General features: G+C 39.0%; 1 protein-coding gene across 5 annotated transcripts in view; it reads left to right on the top strand.

Moving 5' to 3' along the window:
• The window catches only part of LOC121673116 (ligand-dependent corepressor), a 73,842-nt gene that overhangs the window by 2,399 nt on the left and 47,863 nt on the right, over positions 1–23,580 (top strand). For 3 of the 5 annotated variants that reach the window (XM_042046183.1, XM_042046180.1, XM_042046184.1), the window contains exons 2-4: positions 9,491–9,584; positions 11,127–11,192; positions 11,609–11,688. The gene's annotated coding sequence lies outside the window, so the exon portion shown is untranslated. Of the gene's footprint in view, positions 1–8,706; positions 8,811–9,490; positions 9,585–11,126; positions 11,193–11,608; positions 11,689–23,580 lie in introns of all 5 variants that reach the window. The other 2 variants (XM_042046181.1, XM_042046182.1) reach the window with 2 other exon arrangements.

Raw genomic sequence — 23,580 nt, 5'->3', positions numbered from 1 at the left:
GTAACAGTTTGGTGTTCTTGACTAGAAACTTTGTAATTTGTTTAACTGTTAGCATAGCCTGAGATTCTGCTGCAACACAGTGACATTGAGAAACTTAGCATGCAGAAAGTATGGAACTGCTGTCTTCTGTCAAGTTCAGATCACAAATGATGCTTTGAAGCAAAGAACTTCAACTAGATTGAAAACAAATGTGTGAGAGTATAGGCTGGCCTCAACCAAAGTACAGTGGATTAAACATTTGACTAAAGAAGGCCAATAATAAGTGCTACGTTTCAAGAATTCCAGAAGGTCTGGAATAAATGAGATGGAGAAGGCTGCAGTGTCAAAAAGCTGCAAAGAACTGCTTGGTTTGAGGAAGACTTAAAGATGATGATAGGAACTGAAATTACTGTGTATATGACTCAGTTAAGTGCACTATAAGCTGTTAAATATACCATTAGACACCAAATTCACTGTAGCTATCCAGAAAAGATACTTGGGAATAACTTTGAAATGCTGAATGGCCATCATGAAATTTGTGTTCTCTATCATGTTACTTTTGCGTCAACCAAATCCCACGGGATCTTTTCTGGCTATGATCTTCAGTTCTGTTCCAGTAATTACTTCAGATGTCTGTCTCAGATCTGAATAAGGGAAGGGCAGTCTGAGAGAACAAACAACTAAGTCGGACAGATCTTGATTTCCACAGTGTTGTTGTCTAAGATGTCCCTGGTCCTGCCACTTGTTCCTGGTGGTGTAACTGGACTAGGCCTGGAAATTTTTCCAGCCTAGAAATAAGGCAAGCAAAAAAGATTTTTTAAAAATCTTCTATATGTTCTTGTGTAGTCATTTATATTTCCAGTCAAAAGCGTGATTAGAAATGCTGATGTTAAGTAGCCTTTCTCCTGTCCCATGTTGCTGTCAAAGAGGAAAAAGAAAAGCTCTGTGTAATCCCAATTGTAGTTGAACACAAAACGCCTCAAAGAAACGGGTGCTTCTTTTGAGAAGCTCACCTGCAAGCATAGCTTACAGAATTGGTGATGGATGTCTGAGGCTAAAAGGTTAGTAAGACTCCAAGAGTTGCCACATGAAATGATGGTAGACATGATGTGACATCAAAAGTGAGGGAGAGATTTATCAGTCACTTGCTCTTTGGGAAAATTTGACTAAACCCCAAAGGTCAGGCTTTTTTACAGCTATTTACTGTGTGTTTCTTGCATCTAAGTGTAGGTTTTTTTTCTAGAGAAGGTTTACTGTTCCTAGTCTACACAGAGTAATGTTCCATCACATCTGGCAATTTCAGTTCCCACAGTTAATTTCAGCACCAAATTGTTTTTCTGCTGTAATATTTTGTTACAAAGTTGTCAGCAGCTGTGCTTATGCTTTTCTGTTTCAGTAATACAGTAATATCTGTAAAAAAACAGTAATACAGGTGTATCTTCCTTGCCGTACGCAAGAGTGGTCATGTGCTTACTTTGTACCTTTGTGTTCTTAATACTGCTGCTGTGCAAACAGCCATAAAGCTGGAGAGGATTTTTAGGCTTGGCTTTACTTCCTTTGGGTTTGCACCTGGTGTTGTAGATTCATGGAATGCCTTGCTTGCTGGGTACTTCCAAGTGTGACTTCAGTGATGACAATTAGTCACTACAACCTGCCCTGTAGCTAGTATGAATTCTGTGTCTTTCAGTGTTAAGATACTCCTCTTTGTGTGTTGATTTGTTTTTAGGGTTTAAGGTGGATAACTTGTGATCCCCTTGCCTGCTTTCATTTACCCTTTCAGTTTTGTGTAGCTGCCTGTGTCACCTTCAGATTTTCCCTAGATCATTCTTCCTTTTCAGACAGAACTGAGCTGTCCATGTGAAGAGGCTAAGGATACTTTTCTGGAATTTCTGGGAAGCCTTCTCAAAACATCACATGTGCTTCATATTCACTGTAGTCATGATTCAGCTTTCTTTCCATGATCTAGATCTTTCTTTGCTTTTGTTAGCTTCTTAATCAGAATTTAGATATACTCACTGGTGTTGTAGTGAAATAATCACTTGACTTTTTTAAGTGCTGTATCTTTGCATACAGATCTTTCAGGATGCTGTGAGCTAGCTGGAATCAAGGTGTACTGTTCATTGAGGCAATTATGTAATGGCTTATCGTCGAGGTTTATTTTACACCAGACAGACATACAAATAACAGAGTAAAAATGCTCTTGGCGATTTTTACCTTACAGGTAAGCTCAGTATACTCACCTCTCAAATCAGAAATGTTCAATTGTTTTCATGGGTCTATTCATTGAAGATCATCAGATTTTCAATGATTGGTGATATAATTATGTTTAGTTTCCTAAACAGAATCATGTTTTCATTCCCATTTGCAGATTACTGTATAAATCTGAAAAATCTATGTAGAGATGGTGAAAGGGATAGCTGTAACTTGAGAGTGAAAAGAATAATATATTGAATTAATTCAGTAATGAATCATGGTATAAATGACCTCCTGTGGTAAAGTTGAAACTGAGTCACATTTCAGAAGTTTTTTAGATCACAGCTGTGGTTTGGTAGATGCTTTTTCTACTGGCAGTCCTTGTTTAAGTGGATTCAGCAGCTTGTACCTACCCTTTCTGGGCTGATTTTTAGCTTTGAATTATTTCAGTTAATGTGATTTCAGTAGGTGACTGTGTTGCAGATAGGGAACAATGTCAGGCAAGACTGAATTGCTGAGGGAAGGCAACCATCTTCAAACAGGACAGTTGTGGAGTGTGAAATATAGTTCATATCTCAGCCAGTTTAACTCATGCCTCTAATGCTTTTGCACTCTGCCAGTATGTGTCTCTTGAAGTTGGGGTGAAAGCCACTGGTGTCCTGTGCTTCCACATAGACAGCTTCTGTGGGAGAGGGAGGGTTCCTCCATGATTTAAAGTGATGTGGACCTCTGGTGTACTTGCTTGTGGCAGGCTGTTCCTGATTGCACACCTGGCTCTTGCTTATCTGTGATACGAGCATTACTATGGCCATGAAATAAAGTGAAGCAGTGAACTGATGCTGCTGGAAATCCCATCTTTTTTGTGGGAGGCATTTTCCAGGCAGATCAATTCCATCTACTGCAAGGCTATTCTTAAGTTTGTGCCTTAGGAGCGTGGGGTATGGGGATAAACACTAGTAGTTAATCAATGTCACCTTACCTTTGCTTTGGAGTGAAGCATTAACGGACTGTCTCCAATGGGAAAAAAGTTTCAAGTTTTTTATTTTGCTGCAGTAAGTAATGCAACACGGTTAGAAATCGAAAAAAATTGCCTCAAGTTTGAGAAATGTTTGGGCCTTCATATTTTGGTCCATGCTGCTTTGTGCTATTGTGCATTCTCATTCTTGAGCTATTTGACTCTTATATGTTCGTAAGCTTCCTAGCTAGTTGTTATAGTTTCTTATCAGTGAAAGTTGTACCTGCTGGAACTCCATACCTGGAGGTTGAACAAGTAAGAGCACTGTCTTTGAACTGAGATACTGAAAAGCAACTCCCACTTCAATTTTTAGTGTTAAAACTTGTTTGTTTGGATTTTATTTATTTATTTTTTATTTTAAATTTAGATCCTATTCTACCATTAAGTAAAACTTAAATTTTTAAGGATGCATAGAAAGTCGATAGTTGCTGAAACTCTTCTCTTGTAATTCTTTGCCATTTTGTGCTGTCTGTATTTTCTGGTTTATTTTCTAAAGTAATAAAATGCAAGTATTTACATGAGAAGATTCCAGTCAGGTCCTGCATTAGTGCTGACTGGCTGTGAAGGAAACCAGCTAGTCATACAATAAACCTCCTGATCTTGAGTTAAAATGTAAAACAGAAACCCACAACCCCTGGTTTGAATTAAGTAGCCAGATTAGTGGTACAGTATCTACAAATTGGAGGATCCTTTCGCCCCTGAAAATCCATATGAAGATTACAGCTCAGCCTGCCAGAAAAATTGCAGAGTCCTTAGCTTTCCTTGAATTCTGCTTCTGAGACTTTTGATTGGAGATAAGAAGTTTGCATGCCTTTGTGTAATTCTCAATATCAGATCGCACACACAAAAATACTCCTCGTGGGAGGGAAGCAGGAGATGATCCATATTTTGCTATACTCTGCACTCTGGCAACAAGCTTTATTACTTGTCACTTCTGGTTTTTGGGGTTGAATTTTCAGTTGTAATCAGTGAGATAGCCTGCCAGTTAGAGTGCTAACATTGGATGGAGAGTCCCGTTTCCATTTCTTGCACTGCAACACAACCTGGTAACTTGCTTTGCTTCTCTGCTCTTCCTTGTAGAGGGGAGAGCTCTCCCCTGTTCTAGGGTATTTGGCAGGGCACTTTTCTGGTGTGAGCTATAGTTCCAGTATGTAGCTGTTATGCTGTCATATTTAGCTCATTAAATTTTAAATGCCTTGCTGTGAGTTTGGGATTGCATCAAAGAAAATGTTCTTAGACTTGGTTCTCAGAGGAAAAGGAATAGCTTGGTTGAGAGAGATGCTTGGAGAGAAGAGTGAGGATGGTCTGCTGCAGCTTTTTTATTAAAATTACAGACTAATAGTGGAATTTTAATTAAGTCCTGCAGGATGAATGGTCAGTTAGAAGCACTTCTGTCAACAGTTTTTGTAGTTTTTTGCTGGTTTTTTGATTTCTTAGCTTACTGCTGTGGTAAGTTACTGTAACAGTGAAGTGGCTGTTTGGCAGAACGTGCACCTTGTTGGCTTCTTGATTGCTTCAAATGAAGCTTCTCCACTGGAGATGCTGTTCTACCATGAATGAAGCATTACTCTAATGCCAAAGAATTCTTTTTCTCTTGAGCTCCAAGGGCCTGTTTAGGGACCCCAGCACACGATACCCCTTCATTCTGTCTTGAGAACAGAAGGTGTTTTGGTGCAAAAAGCTACAGAAGAGCTGTGTGTTGCTATACAGAACTTGGATATACATCTTCTTTTAAACAGTACCTGTCTTGACATCCTTAGTTCTTTTGTATACATGTGTCTATATTGCTCTTATAGAACCAGGTTATTGATGTTTAAGGTCCCTAGAATCCTCTGGAGCAGGAATGTCTGCAGTAAGTCCCTGAACAGTGCAGTTTCATTAACAAGAATGGGGAAGCACGAAATTTGAAAAATTGGTTGATATGCGCAGCTTTTTCTTTGTTCCCCAAGAAGCTAAATCAAAGTTGATTTAACTTGTAGTTGGAATCCTTAATTGGTCTCCACCCAGATAACGAGATCTCTCATCAGAGGTGGATGGGAGTTTCTTTCATTTTGTTGCATGAATAAAAGAATATTCACAACTTATAATTATATGCATGTCATGAGACTCAGTGTATATTAATAACTGTCCTGTGACTTTTTTCCCCCCTCCCTTGTTGCTTGGTCTTGCTTTTCTATTAAGATGCCTGTGACTGAAACATTCGAGTTTAATAGATTATTGTCCTGAAAGAGACAGAATTCCCATGTTACGCATAGACTGTAGAATTTTTCTGAATTAATTTCTGCTTCAAATCCCATAGCTGTGGATAAATATAACCAATCTTGACCAGCAAATCTAGGCATGAGAAATCCAATAAAAACCTGATGTGATGGTGGTGGCTCTTGCTTCATACTAGTTAATGAGACTCCTAACATGATGAATCCAAGTGCTGGGGGAGAGGGAAAGGGAAATAGATCTTAGCGATCAGCCCATGCTTTACTAAATAACACTTCCAGAACCCTAGAGTAGGGAAAATGATGATCCAGTCCTAGAGTGCATGTCTTTTGTCTTCAGTTGGACCTCTGTAAAATTAAAGAGAGAGTGTCTTATGTCTGGCTGAGTTTGATCAGCTTCCAGTTTCAGCTGCTGGATCTGGGTATGTCTTTGAGAAGCTGTTTTTCCTGTTCCTAGATGTGTGATTTGTGGCTTTCTCCATTCCGTCTACTCCTCTTTCCAAGTAGTGTTTAATTGCATTTGCTTTGGTAAGCAGCCTCTGTGACCTGGGCTTTTTGTTACTTGCTGCTCTTCCTGTCTTTGTAGCTCCAGCAAATTTACTGACTACTTTCTTCCTAGTCACTGACTAGGACTGAAAAGGCAAATGGCACAGGGCCAAGAACCAGTACCTGATGGACCTTGCTACCAGTAGTTTCTCATTTACACCAATATTTCAAGAGCTGTCACTTAATTGACTTTTAATGTTTTGTATTTATTTGACTGGTTTTGTTTGGTTTGGCTTAGGGATTTTTTTTTTTTAATTTTGGGGGGTTTTTTTATTTCTGATTTTAGTCAAGATGTGTCATGCCAGCCCAAAAGTCTAAAAATATTATATCAAACTTGTTGTTAATTAAAATTCTGGTTTTGTAAGAGTCTAATAAGGATTTCTCTAAGCCCATGTTGACTGACATAATTTTTGCTATCAATGCTGGAGAACTGTTCATTGGTTTTGAAAACCGTTACCAATTTGAGACCCCAGTACTAACTTGTTTAATGTTGTGACATTTCAAAGAGATAATTTTTTTTTTCTTTTTTGAGCCCATTGGGACTTTCTCAATATTTCAGGACTTTCTGGAATGAAACACTGCTGCAAATACTCTTGAGTAACTGACAGAAAGAAAACTGACACGTGTCCATTGTATATTAAGACAATTAACTTACAAGTATTAGTAACACCATCTTGATAGATTTTGTTGAATGATTATATGCCTTTCTATCGAATGTTTCATAATATACTGCCATATTCTTACATATATTACCTAAAAAATCCAACGTATATGTGCCTTGGTTTTGATTTTATCTTTGCTTACTTTAAAGCTGTGTACATCTCTTCTCTGACGTTTGTAACATTTCTGAATATATCTTCTGTGCTCTAAATCTTTCTGTCCATCTTCTAACCTCGTCTCCTCTTTGTGCTTTTACTCTTAGTTACTTGGGTTTGGGTTTTGTTGGTTTTTTAGTTTGTTTTTTTTCCCCATTTAGCAGGTCAGGTTTTTTTCCCCCATGGTTTTGATGGTTTCTAATATGTCCTTAGATAGTTAAGAAATTTAAACAAAATACATAGCCAACTAATGTCTTAAGTGACTTGACTCAATTTCCAGCTTTTTGAAGTTGTCCTTTTGTGTAAATTCCTATATATTAGGCTGACTGTTTATTATAAATAAATGCTGATGACTCACTTATCTTAATTTCTATTGCAACTGGTCCATTGCAGTTGGATTTGATCCTTTTGGATCACTTTCAACTCTGGATATTCTGATTCTCTGGTTCTATGACCTACTATACTTAACTGCTGCCCTGGCTAATACTTATTTAGTCTGCTGAGGTTTAGTTTATAAATTGGTATTCATAGATTAAATTGATATGCACAGATAAGGGCTGAAGAGTTGACAGCTATGTATGTTGGTTTTTATTTTCTGCCCTTTCTGTGTTGATTTTGAGTTATTAACAATTTATGTAATAATACATTCAGAGCGATTGTAGTCTGTATTTTTTTACTACCCTCGAAATGATTTGTACCTCTAAGTTAAAGTCAAGCTTTACTGCTTTGACTGGATACATATCTTGGGCTGAATTATGTAGTGACTATTCAGAGGTATATTTGAGCTGTGCTGTCTTTAGGGGAAAAAAAGCATTGTTTGACATGCTAGGCTCTGTGTCAATGGCACTCCAGAAATGCATCCCTGTCTTTTTCTGAAGATCTTGCATTCCTGTAGTTCATAGTAGAGAATGTGTCTTTGGCTAATCCACATTGCTAGAGATCAGCTGTTGACTATGGACTATTGACTTCTCCAATACTGTTATCTCAAGGAGCCTGGTAGCAACTTAATGGTTGCAAGGGCTCTCAGTTTGAAGGGAGAAGATGACATGAAGGCCTAACTGGATTTTTTTTTTCTTTGCAAAGGTTAAATTAAACTGTTGTGTTAAATTGTTGTCTTAAAGCATTAGCTATCAAACTACAATTACAGTTTTAATTTATGACAAAATATTTGGTTATGGATGGGTAAAAATGCCAAGAAAAGATGAAAATAAAACTGTTTAGGTGCAGAGACAAAACTAGTGAAAACTGATCATGCTGAAGACTGCATAGTCAGTCAACCTTTTTTTTTTCCCCCCTTCTCTTTAGTTTTAATATCTTTCCTTGCTACTCTTAGCAGAAAAATGGCACATACATTTTTATCAGAGGATGTTTTAGGGAATGCTTTACTTGGAGAGCTAACAATTATGAAATAGCAATAAGTGTGTAACAACCTCTGCATTTAAAAAGTTATTCCGCCCTTGCTTCAGTACTAAAGGCTTTCTTTCTTTGTTCTGGGATTTATTTTTTCTAATTCTTCACTTCCTAGAGAGCTTTCTGGGAAAGAGAGATGTTTTACACTTTATAAATGTTGTACTTTTAAAAAAATTTAAATCTTTTTTTCTAAATTCTTACACTAACATCCAAAAAATGTTTTTCATTGTAAAGGTCACCAGTAACATTTGTAAGAGTTAAATATGTGGCTGCTTTGATTGTGAAGAGCATATCAGAGATCTAAATGTTACTGATACTGAAAATCTAGTCTGATATGTAAATAATACTGATTACTAAAATATTGGAATCTGCTTTCTTTTTCTTTCTTCTAATTCTGTTATTCCTGCAACTTTTCCACTGGCTCTGCTCTTCAGCTGCTGTGAACTGTCAGTCACTGAAATATAGATGATGAAATTATAGAAACTGGAATTTAGCAGAGGCAGCCATGTTAATTTCTGTTCCATTTGAAATGCAGGGAAATATCATCTGCCAAATGGAAAAGGACAATCGGTGGGAAAAGAAATGTTCTTTTCAAGCTTCTAAGAGCAGTGACAATGGAGAGAAAAAATACTATAAAAAGTAGGCAGCTCCTTTTTCAAGATTTTGTTTTCAATGTATTCTGCATGATTAACTGTACACAGTTGCTCTTTTGGAGCCCTGAATGACTGAACACGACATCACAGGGCTTAAACTGCCTTTGCTGCATTGCACTTTGCATTTGGGGGGAATAGGGCTCAGCTTTATGGCAGTTTTACCAGTCTCTAGCATAATTTTTGAATACATTCATACTTCCCTTATTTGCCTTTTTTAATGTCAAACATTGCACATAAGATGTTCTGCTGTTGCTATGCAACTGCTAAATCCAATATTTAATATTAATAAAACCCGAGTGGCATTAGCATCACTCAGAACAGTGGGCTAGCAAACTATGATCGTACAATATCCAAGCTGTAAAACTTGGCAGGGACTTCAGTGTGCAATTGCATGCATGGCAAACTGTGGGGCATGAGTCACTGGCAGTTACTATTTAAAGATTGATGAGTTTGAGTAAAATTTCTGAGGTATTTTGATTTATATATATGTATTAAATGTAAGTTTTAAACAAAAAGATAAAGAACAAGGTTGGTTAGCTATTTTCCTTAAGGTTTCATTTCAGAGTCAAATTCTGAGGGTCACTACCCATATGTTAAAAACGTTATAAACTATTCAACGTTATAAACCTATGGGTCAATACCCTGATTCTCCTATTTTTCTTCTAGGTCAGGTTGGTCGGCCCTTTCCCACTGTTCCTGCCACTTCCTGAAGCCTGAATTGGCTTTTTTTGGAGGCAGTGCTACTTCTCTGCCTGACAAGGTGCTGTTCAATGGGATGTGTTTCCAGTTTCTCAGTTTCTCCTCTTCCACCTTGTTTTCTGATTTCTCCCAATATCTCTTCACTCTTGACTGTTACGTCACTTTTTTTTTCCTTTTTTTTTCTTTTTTTTTTTTTCTTTTTTTTTTTTTGGTTCTTGGTCCTTTCTGAGATTAGATTTTTAGTGTTGTACCCCAGCAATGCTTTGGCCATCTAAGTCATGTTGCAGGCTGCAAATTCTGTAGGATCCTGCATCTGATTGCTGAAGATGTTGGTACACTGACACTCTTGCTGATACCCAGAGGGGTGTAACGCTATTTATCATTTCCTTTTGTAGACTGCTCTCCAAAATATAACTTTGATATTAGATCTGGATGGAATCAGAATTATTTTAGAATTACTGCTTATTTGAAGTGTAATAAATGATTTCCTTCATAGTACATGATCATTTAGATTTTGACTGATTTCTTAAACATTGCTATTTTGGGTAGTTTATCTGTCCCTGATTCACCCACGAAGTTTCTCTAAATTTAAGACCATATTTTTGTTTCTTGAATTTTTTGGTTTTGTTTCTTCTTGTGCCACTCAAAGACTCAAACAAGTAGGACAAGCTAGAAGCTCCTAGCTACTTGCAAACCATTCTTAAATCTACAAAGCAAGAGTATTGGGGGGGGAGGGTGGGGGGGACAGGCAATATGGTAAGTTGTAGTCTTGAATTTTTCTGGTCATATTCCCTTTTTATAAGCAGGTGGAATTTGTCTATCCTTAAGTAATCTTGGTACTTTTCATACTCACTTTGCTAACCCACAGTATTGGGTAGTTAATAGCTCTGTAGATTTTTTACTGCCAGCAGGAGGTTAGTGCAATATTGATTTAACTTTTCCAAATAATGCCAGTAATTTTGGTGCACGTTTTCCCTCTTCTGGAATAAATACAAACTGATTAGATTATTTTAAGTGAGGTATAAATCATGGCATTGAAGTAAATCGGCCTCTGTGTGTCTTGGATGCAGATCTGTAATTGAAATTTCATTCCTTAGTGATATGGCAATGCTGAATCTCTCTCCTTTTAATTTTCTCTCCTCAAAACTGCAACTCTTCGGGAAACACTGATTCTAATATTTACTGAAATTCAGAAAAGTAACTGAATGCCACTGAGATGGAAGAATGTATTTTTTTAATTGGGAAAATGTACCTTCTTTCAGTTCGGAGGCTTGTATGAGAATATTTTTATTTGTGTAAAAATTACTTGGTCATGTTGTAGAACCTGCAGCTACCTATGTTCTTTTCAAAATGGTTTATTTCAATCTTGTAATGTTCTTTGTTTTTAACCTAGCTATTTACAAAAATACAGGATTCAGTGGATTCTAGACTGTGCTATGATTTATCGGTAGTTCAGTCATCACAATTGACCCATGTATCTTGTAATACTTGGAGAAAACATGTTGAGCTCTGTTCTTGGAACAGATAAATATAGAACTGCTATTGTGAATATTGTAGTGACGTACTAATCTAGAAAGCTAACAATTCTTTTATTTGCTTTTAGGGTTTGAAAGTATTCTAGAAGGCCTGTTTGGACCTGGATTATTAAAAGATCTCAGTTTGTTTAAAGGTATTCAATCTCTATGTTTGTATCTTGTTCTGCATTTCTAATGACAGAGGCAGCCCCAGCTCTGCCTCTAGAAAATGTGTGTTACCGTGGTGATTTGTGCTTTTTTTTCCCCCTCCCCCAGGCAGTGCTCACAGTTAGTTTCATATTGGCTAAAATTACTAATGAGTGTGCGTTCATCTTTATGTAGCTGGGAGTGTATTTTGCAGTGCTCAGAAAAACAGATTTGTTGTGCATAGATAAAATGTATATAGTTTGGTAATCTGGGGATTTAGAAAAATGGCCGAAATGAAGCCTGAATCCTCAGAATGCAGGCAAGAATGTTGTGAAACAGGTATTTAATTTGGCATTTCTCTTTTGGCTCCAGTTGTGTCGTGGTTTATGAATATGAAGTAATTTGCTATTCTTCTGATTTACAGACTGTGAGCCTGAAGGTGTTTCTGATTGGTCTTTTGATGAAAATTGTCTTTTCTGCTGCCTGAGAAGAGAAAAAGTGAAGGTAACAATGCAGATGTGTGAAGGTAGTAGTTGTAGGGGAGGGACAAAGGGAGGGAGTTTGCTGCTCCTAGTTAACTGAACATGGAAAATCTGCTACCTCCTACCCCTTTCCCCTACTTTGGAAAAAGGTTTTCTGATTTAAAATATGCAAATTAATGAACAGACTTGCCTCTTTCTCTGCAACTTTTTCTTTGTAGTATGTAATGCAGCAGTGGGTTTCTTCTTATTTTCCCCTGTGCATAGCTCTTTCTGTTTGGTGTTATTTATTGGTTTTGGGTTTTCTTGAGTTCTCTGTAAGAGATCTTGTTGGGAATCATGAAACCCTCCCCAAGGGAGCCAGACTGTGGCTTGTGCATGTTTACTACAGTCAGATGGTGGGCTTATCTTCAGTATAGAAATATGGTGCATTTTAATAATCTAGAGTCTTGTTCTGTATCTTGAAATCTCCTTCTCCTGTGGGCCCTATCCTTTCATTAAAGTGCTCTTGTGCGTGGTAGATTTTGTACTGTGCTTGTTCATAACGAAGTCAGAACCTAAACATGGACAAGTCAGGTTTGCCAACACAAAAAAACTTGCAGTTCATTTTCTTAAGGAGATTATAGTTGTATGTAAAACAAAAGCTATGGTGCTATACTGATTGTTGTTCAGCCCACGTGTTGAAATTGTGATTGTTCTATAACATAGGAAGGAAGGGTCATCTGTCTTGGCAAAACTTCATTTACTGGAATTTGTAACTACTACTTCTTCCTGCACAATGTAAAACAACACCAGAATGGATCTCTATCAACTTAGGAACAAAACAAAAGCACTCTTTCCTCTGTGGCAGCTAACATGTAGCTGCATGGCTTGTCCGTAAAGGAAATTGACACTGATACTTTCCACACTGCCAGTTCATGCAATGTTTTTGTATTAGAGTTTTTATTAAGGCATGGGAAGAGGTTTAGGAATACTTGCATTTAGAACAGATGTCACAGTTCTTTCGTTGAGACTAACAGCAGGTAACATGTATATATGCTTGTGGTGTAAGGAGTTCTGTCTTTTTTCTTACCTCATCTCTTAGAAGGACAAAATCCAGTGTTAAGCACAGCTCTAGTTAAGCCATTGAATTGATTCAGAAATTAATTTTGTGGTGGGTGAGAGACCGGTCATAGTCTGTACCAATCTGACAGTGTATGGGTAGGTATTCAAAAAGGTGGTCTTACTGCCCTCCAGCCTCTCTGTCAGTTCTGTTGGGTTTGGGTATTTTGGCTTTTTGGTTTGTCTTTTTTTGTTTGTTTTGTTTTTGAGGGAAAAGTATGGCTCCTTTCAGGGTCTAGGGTTTTTTGTGTGTCAGCTGAGAGATGATAGGATGGGAGTGCTTCCTTTCCCCTGTGGGTGCAGCAGATTGCTGCCCTGCTGGCACTGATGTCATTATCTTGCAATACAGAGTTAAATATGATTCTTTCACAAGAGCCTTCAAATAATGTGAATTTGACATCTTAATTGGAATTAAAATATCAGAGACATAATGGTTAGAAAAAAGTTTGTAACTTAATTTGGTATTTAGCTAAATAATGGACAGTCTTCAGCTAATTTAGTTCAACTAAATTAGAAATGGTACTAATTTATTTGACATCTCTTCCATTGAACATCTGGAGTGATATCTTTAACTCTTCTACTTAGGGAGTTGCAGGCTGTTCATGTGCATCCTCTCACCTTGTTTGGAGAAGAGCTGGGCAGGATGGGATGATTTGGGTTGGTGCTTGTATAGTGCTGAGTTACAGAATGAAAAGGTGTGTATCCTGCTGGGAGCAGGATAGTCACAAGCCATGCATTATGATAGCGTGTGGCTGTGGCTGGCCTGTTTTTTTTTCTTCTTTTGAATGCATAATTACCAATACCTCCTTTTGCATTAGTTGAATAATTAATCAATGTACTTGATTTTCACCTGTGAGTGACGTGTAGGTACCTAGTGCAACAAGTTCAAAACCAGTAAAAATCTTCAGAGTTTTTTTCTGGATTACATTTGCCCTTAAGAATTACCTGTAATTTAGGAGACCAGTACTTGTGCATAAGTAAAAATGAGTTCTGCACTGTAGGATGATAATTGAAGGCCAGTATTAGTTTATTGGGAGAGCTGCTTAAGGGGTAAAAATCTACATTAGCTCTCCTACCCTTTCAGTCATAGTGGTTATTGCTTTTTCAAGCAGTCAGATTCAATTACATGACTTCTTCAAAGGATGGAAAACCATCTGCTGAAGTATTCTAAAAAGATTAATATATTTGTAGCAGTAGTTCTAATTGCAAATACTGAGCAAATACGAATATTTTTTGGCAGTCAAAATACAAGACAAGTTTTGATAGAGAAATGGAATTGTGTCTTCATTTGAAAGGGATAATGAAATACGGACCAAATAGGGGGCTAGCATCTTTCCAGACATGTATTTTTCCTAAATCTGAAGGGTTATGTGCAGTAATGTAGAGCTTTTAGAAACTGGATTTTTTATTTTCATCATAAAATGCGGAATACCCAATTGTTTCTGTATGGTGTGACCAGAGAATAACTGGTTACCTATGGAGCTGCTACCAGGTTGTTAACGTGGTTGCCTGTGTGCAGAAATGCACAGGTACCTTGATGAGCAAGAAAGACAAAAAGAAAACAGTTAGCAGCTCTGGCTGCCCACATGTGGCGAGAGAAAGATTGGGTTCTATGGGACCAAATCTGACTAATTCACATTTGGATAACCTGCAATTGTGGCAATTCTTTATCGCTTGTGGTTTTTATCACTTTTTGTTCTAAAAGGTTGTGGTACAGAGGAGACCCCTCAATTCGGATGGATTGAACTTGAAGTGTACTTGCCTTCTCTCTTTTTAATTATGATTCCTAATTTTTCTGTGTGGCTTATTAAATAATCTGACAGACCTATCATTACAGAAGAGATCTTCAGCTCCATGTAGAATGTTTGTATTAAATGAGATAGTCTCTAGTGTCATTTGCTTGTAGTTGGAGCTAGTTTAAGATGTTAAGCCTAGTTTAAGAAAGGCCAGAAGAAAGGAGAAACTGGAAAATGAATCCTTAAAGAGGATTCAGTTGGGTGTATTCGTGTGGAAAACACTATTGCCTGTAGTGTCATAAAATAATTCATATGTATTAAGGGAAAAAAGGAACACACGCACATGGACACACAACTAATCTTGTTAGTTGGTGAGAGCAGAACAAGAAGGATAATACTCCTAAGCACATTAACTATTTTATAGATATATTTAAGCTACAAAAATAGCAAGAGAGAAAATGACTTTTAGAAGCATGTTCTGGATTCTTAGGCTGTTGATGCCAGAAGATTGATTCTGGTTTGCAAAGTTCTCCAAAATACCTGGGCTGCAATGAAAGGACCTCTCACAATTCTTTCATTCATGAAGAGGTGTGGTAGGGTGCAGCATTTGAAGAAGTTGTTTTAAAATTCAAAATTACTCTGACATGATTTGGGTATTTTTAAAAGCTTATAATTATTTTACAGAAATCTGGTGGCCTTTCACTATGGAGGAACATAAACAATAAGATGTGAACTGTGGTAAATGTCTGAATAATTCTGAAGAGAAGTTATCACTCATCTAAAGCATTGTGAGAGAATAATTGAAGATGGCAAAGGAAATATCTGAGAATGAGTTGAAGTTGCAGAACTCTTACAATTTTTGGTGGCTTTAGAATGTGTTTAAACTGTGTACAGAGATCCCTAAGTGTGCTGGAACATGCTCTAAAACATTTTTAATGGATTTCATCACTTAAAAAACTCAAGCATTTAGACTGTCAATTTTGTATTGTGTAATTTAAAAATAATCTGATATGGAGGCTAAAACTTGAAGAGGCTGTTTGTGATAATCTCCAGCTGTGTTTAGTGGTAATGCAGGGTTGCGGCTTTGCTTATGCATCAATGTTAATGTAAACATATTGTGGTTCCAGTGATACATTTCTTCTCCCCCTACTATAGATAATAAGTGATGGTCAATAGCTATAGATCAGTCAAGTTGTTTGTTTTAATTTGATAAATATGATGTCAGTCAACTTACTATAAAAGTATATATGTTCAGTAAGTAAGAGAGGTCTTAAAACTGATTAAACCATCTGAATTTTTATTAATGCTAAGTTGGGAGCAGTTGTAGGTGCCTTAAAGGACATGCTCAGAATTGAAAATGATCTTGATAAGTTTGAAAAACAGGACAGACAGACTTGTTTTATCAAGACACAAGTTACAGATGTCTGAAAAGTGATAGGATTGTAAAAGTAGTAAACTACTTTGGGGATTGTATCAAGAGAAGAATTTGTGTTAATACCTGGAGAGGAAAACCTGAATGCTGAAGTCAGCTGAAGCCTCAGCTGACTGTAGCTTTTTGAGAGATGTAAACAAACTGAATAGCGCTGAAATGGAAGCAACAAGAATGATACTGTCTTGCAGGTAGAAGGAAAGAAGAGTCTCTGGTGCCCTTAAAGCTTGACTACAGAAAATTGTTCTCCTTTGCATTGGCTATGAATTAAAAAGACTGTACAGTCTTAAGGAAAAAAAGCGTTGGAGAAGACAGCCTAAGGATGTTGAAACATTCCTTTCTTACTCAGTGTTCCTGATTTTGCCTTGAGGTAGCATGGGAGGCTGGATTTTATCCCTAGGGTCCCTGGGTTGACCAGTCAGCTATGGGTGGTCTGTGGGCAGCCACCCTCCTTTTTCTTCCTGAAGATGGATAGGAATTATCTCATCCTGTTCTAGATTGTGGGCTCTTCCCACTCCATCTGTGCATGTCCTGTGGCTTAAACATGAAACTGCTGTTTCCACATCTACACAACAACAGCCTGCATCATACAGTTCTCTTCATGTCAGCAGTTTAGCATTTGGAATTGCTGAATCAACATTTCCTACAAGGAGGCTCTCAGGGAGCATCCAGCCCTAGTGCTGACGAGGGCGGGCTGCCCAGGATTAGGTGGTCTCACACGGTCACACATTAACCTTGCATTTTGAAAACCTGAGCTCTGTATATCTAAGGCTCTTTGACTTAATTACATAGTTATGCTGTTTATCTTAACATACAAAGAGCTTTAGCCCTCAGGGAGCATGTGCAAACCACTCCAGGTACCGTACTTTCTCTGAAGGTGTGTTGTTCAATATAGTGATCCTGCATGTTCACTGGTGGATTCCAGGAATGCTCTGGGGCATGCTTCCCACCTGAAGAGAAGCACAAAGAGAATAGAAAGAATACTGTGTTATAAATGATATGTAAAAGTAACTGATTGGTTATAAATACCCTGAAAAAAAAAACCCCAATGACAATGCTGTCTAGATATTACTGGGTTTTTCTTCTTCCTACTACCTGCATGTTGCTACTGAAAACTTGGATGTGATTTAGAACTGTAGAGTGAGGGGGTAAGCCTGAAAGTAGTGATTCTAAATAATGATTATTGGGAAGAAATGCTGGAAAATGTAAAAAAGAACTCTAAAAAATCAACAGCCTCCCACCCCAACCAACAAAAAACCCCAACACAAACCAACCAACCAGACACTCCCAAATGAAACAAAAACCGGTCACTTTTGGAAGTTGACTTTGAATAGCAATCACAATCAAATACTTAGTGTGAAAACTTGAATTTTCTTTCCAGGGTGAAAAAAACTGTAGATTCCTGGAATAATTATGGTACAATGGATAAGAAAACAATTAAAAAGTGTAATAAGCAGAAATATTTCCAGTATATTTTGCCTCATGTAGTCAGTGCTATACTGAAGATGCCAGAAGACTTTTGTTTTTCCTATGTGCAAGGTTAAACCTGACTCTTTTACGTAACTGTATTTCTTCACATTTTGATGTCTTAGCATGGACAGTGATAAAAACCATACATGTAAGGAGATGCTCCTTAGTTGGCAGGTAAAAACTAAGCACTGCCATTTTCTTGCTATTATTCCTCTCCTCTCCTGAATGCAGATCAAGAAATCCTTTATTCAGCTGTTCACCAGCATAAGCCACTTAGAATTTTTTTTTCTTCTGGCTGATCCCTTTTTCTTCGTTCCTTCTCTATGTAGCAAGTGTAGAGCTTTAGTTAGCTTCAGTAGATTAAATTGTACTCTTCTTAATTGCCTTTATATGAGTAATATAAAATACATTTGTTTATAGTGAGGCAGGGTGCTGCTGGACTCTGTTTCTGTTGAGTTTCCAGGCTAGTATTTACAGCGTATTGTTTTAGTTGCAAAAAGTGCTAGGAAGATTTAAAATGCGTTGTGTTGGCCAAGGGTTATTTTTATTTTAGGCTTCTTCCAGAGCTATAGTCTGTTAAAAGGCAGGGTATCAGATCAGGTTGAAGGGGTAATGTTTCCTTCAAGTCTGAATTCTCTGTTTTTCCCTTGAATTAAAAAGTTTTTTGCAATGATTCATGGCACTCTAGATAGAGGATGCCAGTTAACTCCAATGGATCTTATCTCCCCAAATCTCTGGGCATCAGTTTGCAAACTTTCCTTTTAAAGCAAAACTTTGGTAAAGGTTTAGAAATTTCAGTGATTATTCCAACATTTCTGTATGTCTAGCTTATTTACATTATTAGTTATTTTGCACATCTGCTTTTTCTGCAAACTGATGAGTTTACTGTTATCCTGGTAATGCCTAAAAGATAATGGAGCTGATCTCAGACTCTCTTGTCAATAACAAGGATAGATCCTGTATACAGCTTTGTCAGATGCAGCAACACAGTTTCAAAAAGAAGTGTGTTCTGTGAAGTTCCACCTGAAGAGTAACTCTCAAAAGATGTTTGGCTTACTGTCCAGAAATATCTTTATTGTGAAATCCTGTACAGATACTTAGTACAATTTAGTATCATGGAAGTACAACTGCATTTTCAATGTGTTCATAAAATGCCAGTGCACTGCTACTGGTTGCTGGTACAGGGATGCCTGGCACAGAGGTGAACACTTTTATTATAGCTAACCATCAGTTCAAATTTGTATGAAAGAATTAAAGTCTGTCACAATAGAAGCTTCTCCTATGGAAGCAAGCGGGTTTGAATCTCTCTGGTGTGGAACAAAGCGTCAGTCATTTTGTGAGGCCTTTACTTCTGCAGGCTCTTACCTTCACAGAATCAAAGATGTTTTCACTCACCCGTTACCTCTGTCATTGCATGTTCCTTGTATTTCTGTTTGTTGTAAAATACTGCTTTGTCTCTGTACCCTGTCTGAGATAGTATCTCCCTTTGCTTTTGATAGCAAGCTTTTGGAAGCTGTTGAATTCCAAATATGATGTGAAAGCCCATGTGGTTCAGGCCAGAGTCCACAGCATTTCGTTTCATTTCAAGGTATTATTACCCTTTGCATGCAGTTCATGTGACTGCTGTGTTCGTTGATTTACTACAGGCTGGTCACGTAACCTGGCTTCTTAAACCTCTTGAAGTTGAGACAGCACAAACTTAAGAATTACTTATGTTTTCATTTATTGTGATGTATAAATGAATTTCCAGTTCTTTCCTTCCCTTCTAGTCCCATGAGGATATGAATCTGAAATCAGCTTATACAGTAGAGACCAAAAAAACAGATGCAGCCTAGATATTATGGTACCTGATACTTTATAAAGGTTAACAAAACAGAACACTCCCTAAAGCCAAAGAGTGGCTGTGTATACATTCCTGCAGTAGGTAAATACAGGTATCTTTAATATAGCTTAAAATGAAAGTGGAAGGAGAGAGCCAGTAAAGAGATTGTTCTCCTGAGCAGGAGCAAGGCATTACACTGAAAGAAATGAGAAAAGGGGTGTGCATCTGGGGGTGGAACCTAAGCATTTAGATTTTGTATTTTTGTAATCTTGTCTTCTAGTTTCTTGAGTGTATTTAAAATGATTGGTTTATCCTGGCATCTCACATGCTTAATCATTGTAGTTTGAATATATTCTAGACTGTGAGAATGGATTTTATTTCATTGTAGGTGTTGTAACAGCTAAGTTAAGTTTGTTTCACATAAAAGTAGCTGCTACTGAGCCTCTTCACAAAAGGACCTGTTTGTTGATAATGCTTGGTCATTTTTTGCTCAGTTTGCATAAATGATGTATAGAGTAAGGAGAACTGCCTATGTTTTGCATTCAACAGTTATTTCTTGGATCTGAAAGTAATAGCCAAAGAACAAGTGCTAGATATGAGATTTGCAGCCAAATGTAAAATATCTAGGTTTTCTTCTTTATAAAGGGCTCTTATTTTCTGTATTGTTATCAAATCTTATCAGCTTCTGCTGCATTTATGTCTTGGGTTACTGGTTGTACTCTGGCTTTGTGGCTTTAAGCCAGTGTTTCTGTACTATTGCCTTTATTGTAATTTTCCTATTAAATTGTAGCTGTCTTGAAAGCTCTTGCAAGGTGTTTGTGTGGGGTTAATTCCTCCTGCTGGTTTACCTTCAAACCAGCTCATATTTTGGTGCCCAATGTGTGGCATCCTGAGAGAAGTTGGAATTGCAGTTTTGCTTTGTATTACAGAAACTGCCTATTCACCATGATGCTTGACATGTTTACATGGATGTTTTACCTTGCTCTCTATATTTTTCCACATATGGGGAAATATTTGCCAGTTGTGAGGCTTCTTTTGAGACCAGGGAATGGTATGAAAACTGCTTTTTAGTTTATTATGTCTATTGCATGATAACATCAGAGTCAATGAACCTCATTCAGAATGTATATTCAGTTTTGTTCACCTGTCCTGGTCTGGGCTGCTACCTCTGGGGCCTCGTTAATAGTCGCACTCAGCCCATAGGGGGAAGAGTAGAGAATAGTTTCTTCCAGCCTTTCAGGCCTGACACAGCAGTTTTTGAGAATATTGAGGTCTGTGTGAATGTCAAGGACAGCATAATCTTGTTGTTAGTTTTGCTTTGTCTTCTCTGTATGCTGCACTGTGTATACCATGCTTGGAGTTGGGACAGTGCTAGGTGCGGTAGAGCATATTCAGGAGGAGAAAAGAAGCAAATCAGCAGGCACCATGTTCACACAAACTGATCTCAGACTCTCTGAGAAGAAGAAAAAGAAACCAAAACAACCGGTGTTTTTGTGTCCACACAAACTGTCACTGAGCCAGGACACCCTAAGCCAGTAGCAGTTGCCCCGATTCAGAAAAGGAAATCGAAGAGCAAATCAGTCCATATAGTGACTGACGAGGAGGCAGCAGGACCTTTGCACCCAGCAGAGGAGATGGAGCCAGAAATCATCACTCAGTCTCTGTCCCTGGGTGAGCTGCATGAGCTGCGGAGAGAGTTCACCCGCCAGGCAAACGAGTCCATTCTCACCTGGCTGCTCCGCATCTGGGACACAGCAGCTAATGACACCATTCAGGAAGGATGTGAGGCTGGTCAGCTGGGACCTCTGTCCCAGGATGTGGTCATTGACCAGGGGATCAGAAGAACCCAGGAAACTCAGCCTCTGGCAGCGACTGCTGGCAAGTGTAAGGGACAGATACCTTTATAAAGAAGACCTCCAGGTGCACCAGGGAAAATGGAGCACAGTGGAACAAGGTATCTGATGCCTGAAGGAATTGGCTGTGCTGGAGATCATTTTCTCAGAAGACAAGAGATTCCCTGAGATGTCCAGGGATGTCCAGATGCCCAGACATCCAGATTTGCCCAGTGCGCATCTCAAATGTGGTTGAAATTCACATGGCTTGGACCAGAAATATACTCCCGCTACTTAGTAACGCTGCAATGGAGGGAAGAAGAGGACAAGGTGGATGCATTGGTCAACAAACTAAGAATTTACAAGGACGCTGTCACTGCCCTGTTATGCACTCATGTCTTGTCCATGGAAATCTGGCTGAGCATGTCTGAAGCTTGGAAGAGAAAATTGAAGAGGCCCACCAGAAGCTGAGGAAGGAGCTTAAGGAAAGAATTTACCACATCTTGCTGGAACTACCAAGAGTCTCTGCCATTAGGAACAGGTGTCCCTGTTCCTGTCTCCCCCAGCCAAGGAGAGAGGATACACTCTGCGGGATAACCTCTGGTTTTTCCCTCAGGAGCATGGAGAAAACATGAGGAAGTGGGATGGGAAACCCACCTCTTCCTTAGCCACCTGGCTACATGAGCTGAAAAGAGGAACAATGACCACAAGAAGCTCATCTAGGGTCAATGCTGCTCCGGTCTCTCATAGACAAGACTCCAGATGGTAAAGGAATGATGATATGATTAATCCTCTTGAAGGGACCTCAAGGTCATGTTTACAGGAGGGGAGAGCAATGTGTACCATTACCAGGATTAGAAGGGCCCTGCCTCTAGCCAGGTAGAGGAAAGGGACAATCAGATCTATTGGACTGTGTGGATCTGATGGCACATTTGCCCCACAAAGGTGTACGGCTTTGGTTGTTACCGGCGCTCAATGCACTCTGATGCCATCAAGGTATATGGAAGCGGAATCTATTTCCATTTCTGGGGTGACAGGGGGATCCCAGCAGCTGACTGTACTGGAAGCTGAAGTGAGCTTGACTGGGAAGGAGTGGCAGAAACATCCCATCATGACTGGTCCAGAGGCCCCGTGCATCCTCGGCATAGACTGTCTCAGGAGTGGGTAATTCAAAGACCCAAAAGGACATTGCTGGGCTTTTAGGATAGCTGCTCTAGAGACAGAGGAAATCAGACAACTGAATGCCCTGCCTGGTCTCTCAGACAACCTCTCTGCTGTGGGACTGCTGAGAATTGAAGCACAACAGGTACCAATCGCCAGACCAACAGTGCACCATTGGCAATACCGCACTGACAGAGACTCTGTGATTCCCATCCATGAGATGATTCCTGAACTGGAGAGCCAGAGGGTTATCAGCAAGGCTCGTTGATCCTTTAACAGCTCTAATATGGCCAGTGCGTAAGTCCAGCGGAGAAGGGAGTCTGGTAGTTGATTACTGTGGCCTGAATGAAGTCACACCACCACTGAGTGCTGGTGTGCTGGACATGCTGGAGCATCAGTACGAGCTGGAGTCCAAGGCAGCAAAGTGGTATGTGACCATTGACATTGCCAGTGATTTTTCTCTGTTCCTTTCGCAGCAGAGTGCAGGCCCCAGTTTGCCTTTACCTGGAGGGGCATGCAATATACTTGGAATTGACTGCGCCAGGGGTGGAAGCACAGTTGCGCCATCTGCCATGGACTGATCCAGACTGCACTGGAAAAGGGTGAGGCTCCAGAACATCTGCAGTACATTAATGACATCATCATATGGGGGAACACAGCAGGGGAACTCTTCAAGATAGAAGAGATTATCCAGATTCTCCTGAAAGCTTGCCATTAAATTAACTAAGGTTAAGGGACCTACTCGAGAAATTCAGTTTCTAGGAGTGAAGTGGCAAGATGGACATTGCCAGATTCCAATGAAAGTGATTAACAAAATAGCAGCTATGTCTCCATCGACCAACAAGAAGGAAACCCAGGCTTTCCTGGTGTTTTCCTTTTCCTAGGTGCTGTGGGCTTTTGAAGGATGCATATCCTGGAGTACAGCATGATTGTAAGCTCGGTCTGTCTTGTGTCACAAAAGAAAAGCTATTTCCAGTGGGGCCCTGAACAACAACAAGCTTCTGAACAAATTAAACAGGAGATTGCCTGTTTAGGCAGTAGCCCTTTGGCCAGTCAGGACAGGGCAGGATGTAAAAAATGTGCTCTACACTGCAGCCAGGGAAAATGGTCCTTCCTGGAGCCTCCAGAAGAAGGGACCTGGGGAGACCCAAGGATGATTGCTGGGGTTCTGGAGTCGGGGATACAAAGGATCTGAAACCAGCTATACCCCAACTGAGAAAGAGATTCTTGGAGCCTACAAAGGGGTTCGAGCCACCTCAGAAGTGATTGGCACCAAAGCACAGCTGCATCTGGCACCCTGTCTACCAGTGCTGGGCTGGATGTTTGAAGGGAAGGTTCCTTCTACACATCATGCCACTGATGCCAT

This window comes from Corvus kubaryi, unplaced genomic scaffold (genome assembly GCF_017639235.1).
Source record: "Corvus kubaryi isolate FWS band 111438036 unplaced genomic scaffold, C.kubaryi_AGA036_p1.0 65201, whole genome shotgun sequence".
Lineage (NCBI taxonomy): Eukaryota > Metazoa > Chordata > Aves > Passeriformes > Corvidae > Corvus > Corvus kubaryi.
This window is presented reverse-complemented; position numbering and strand designations above follow the sequence as displayed.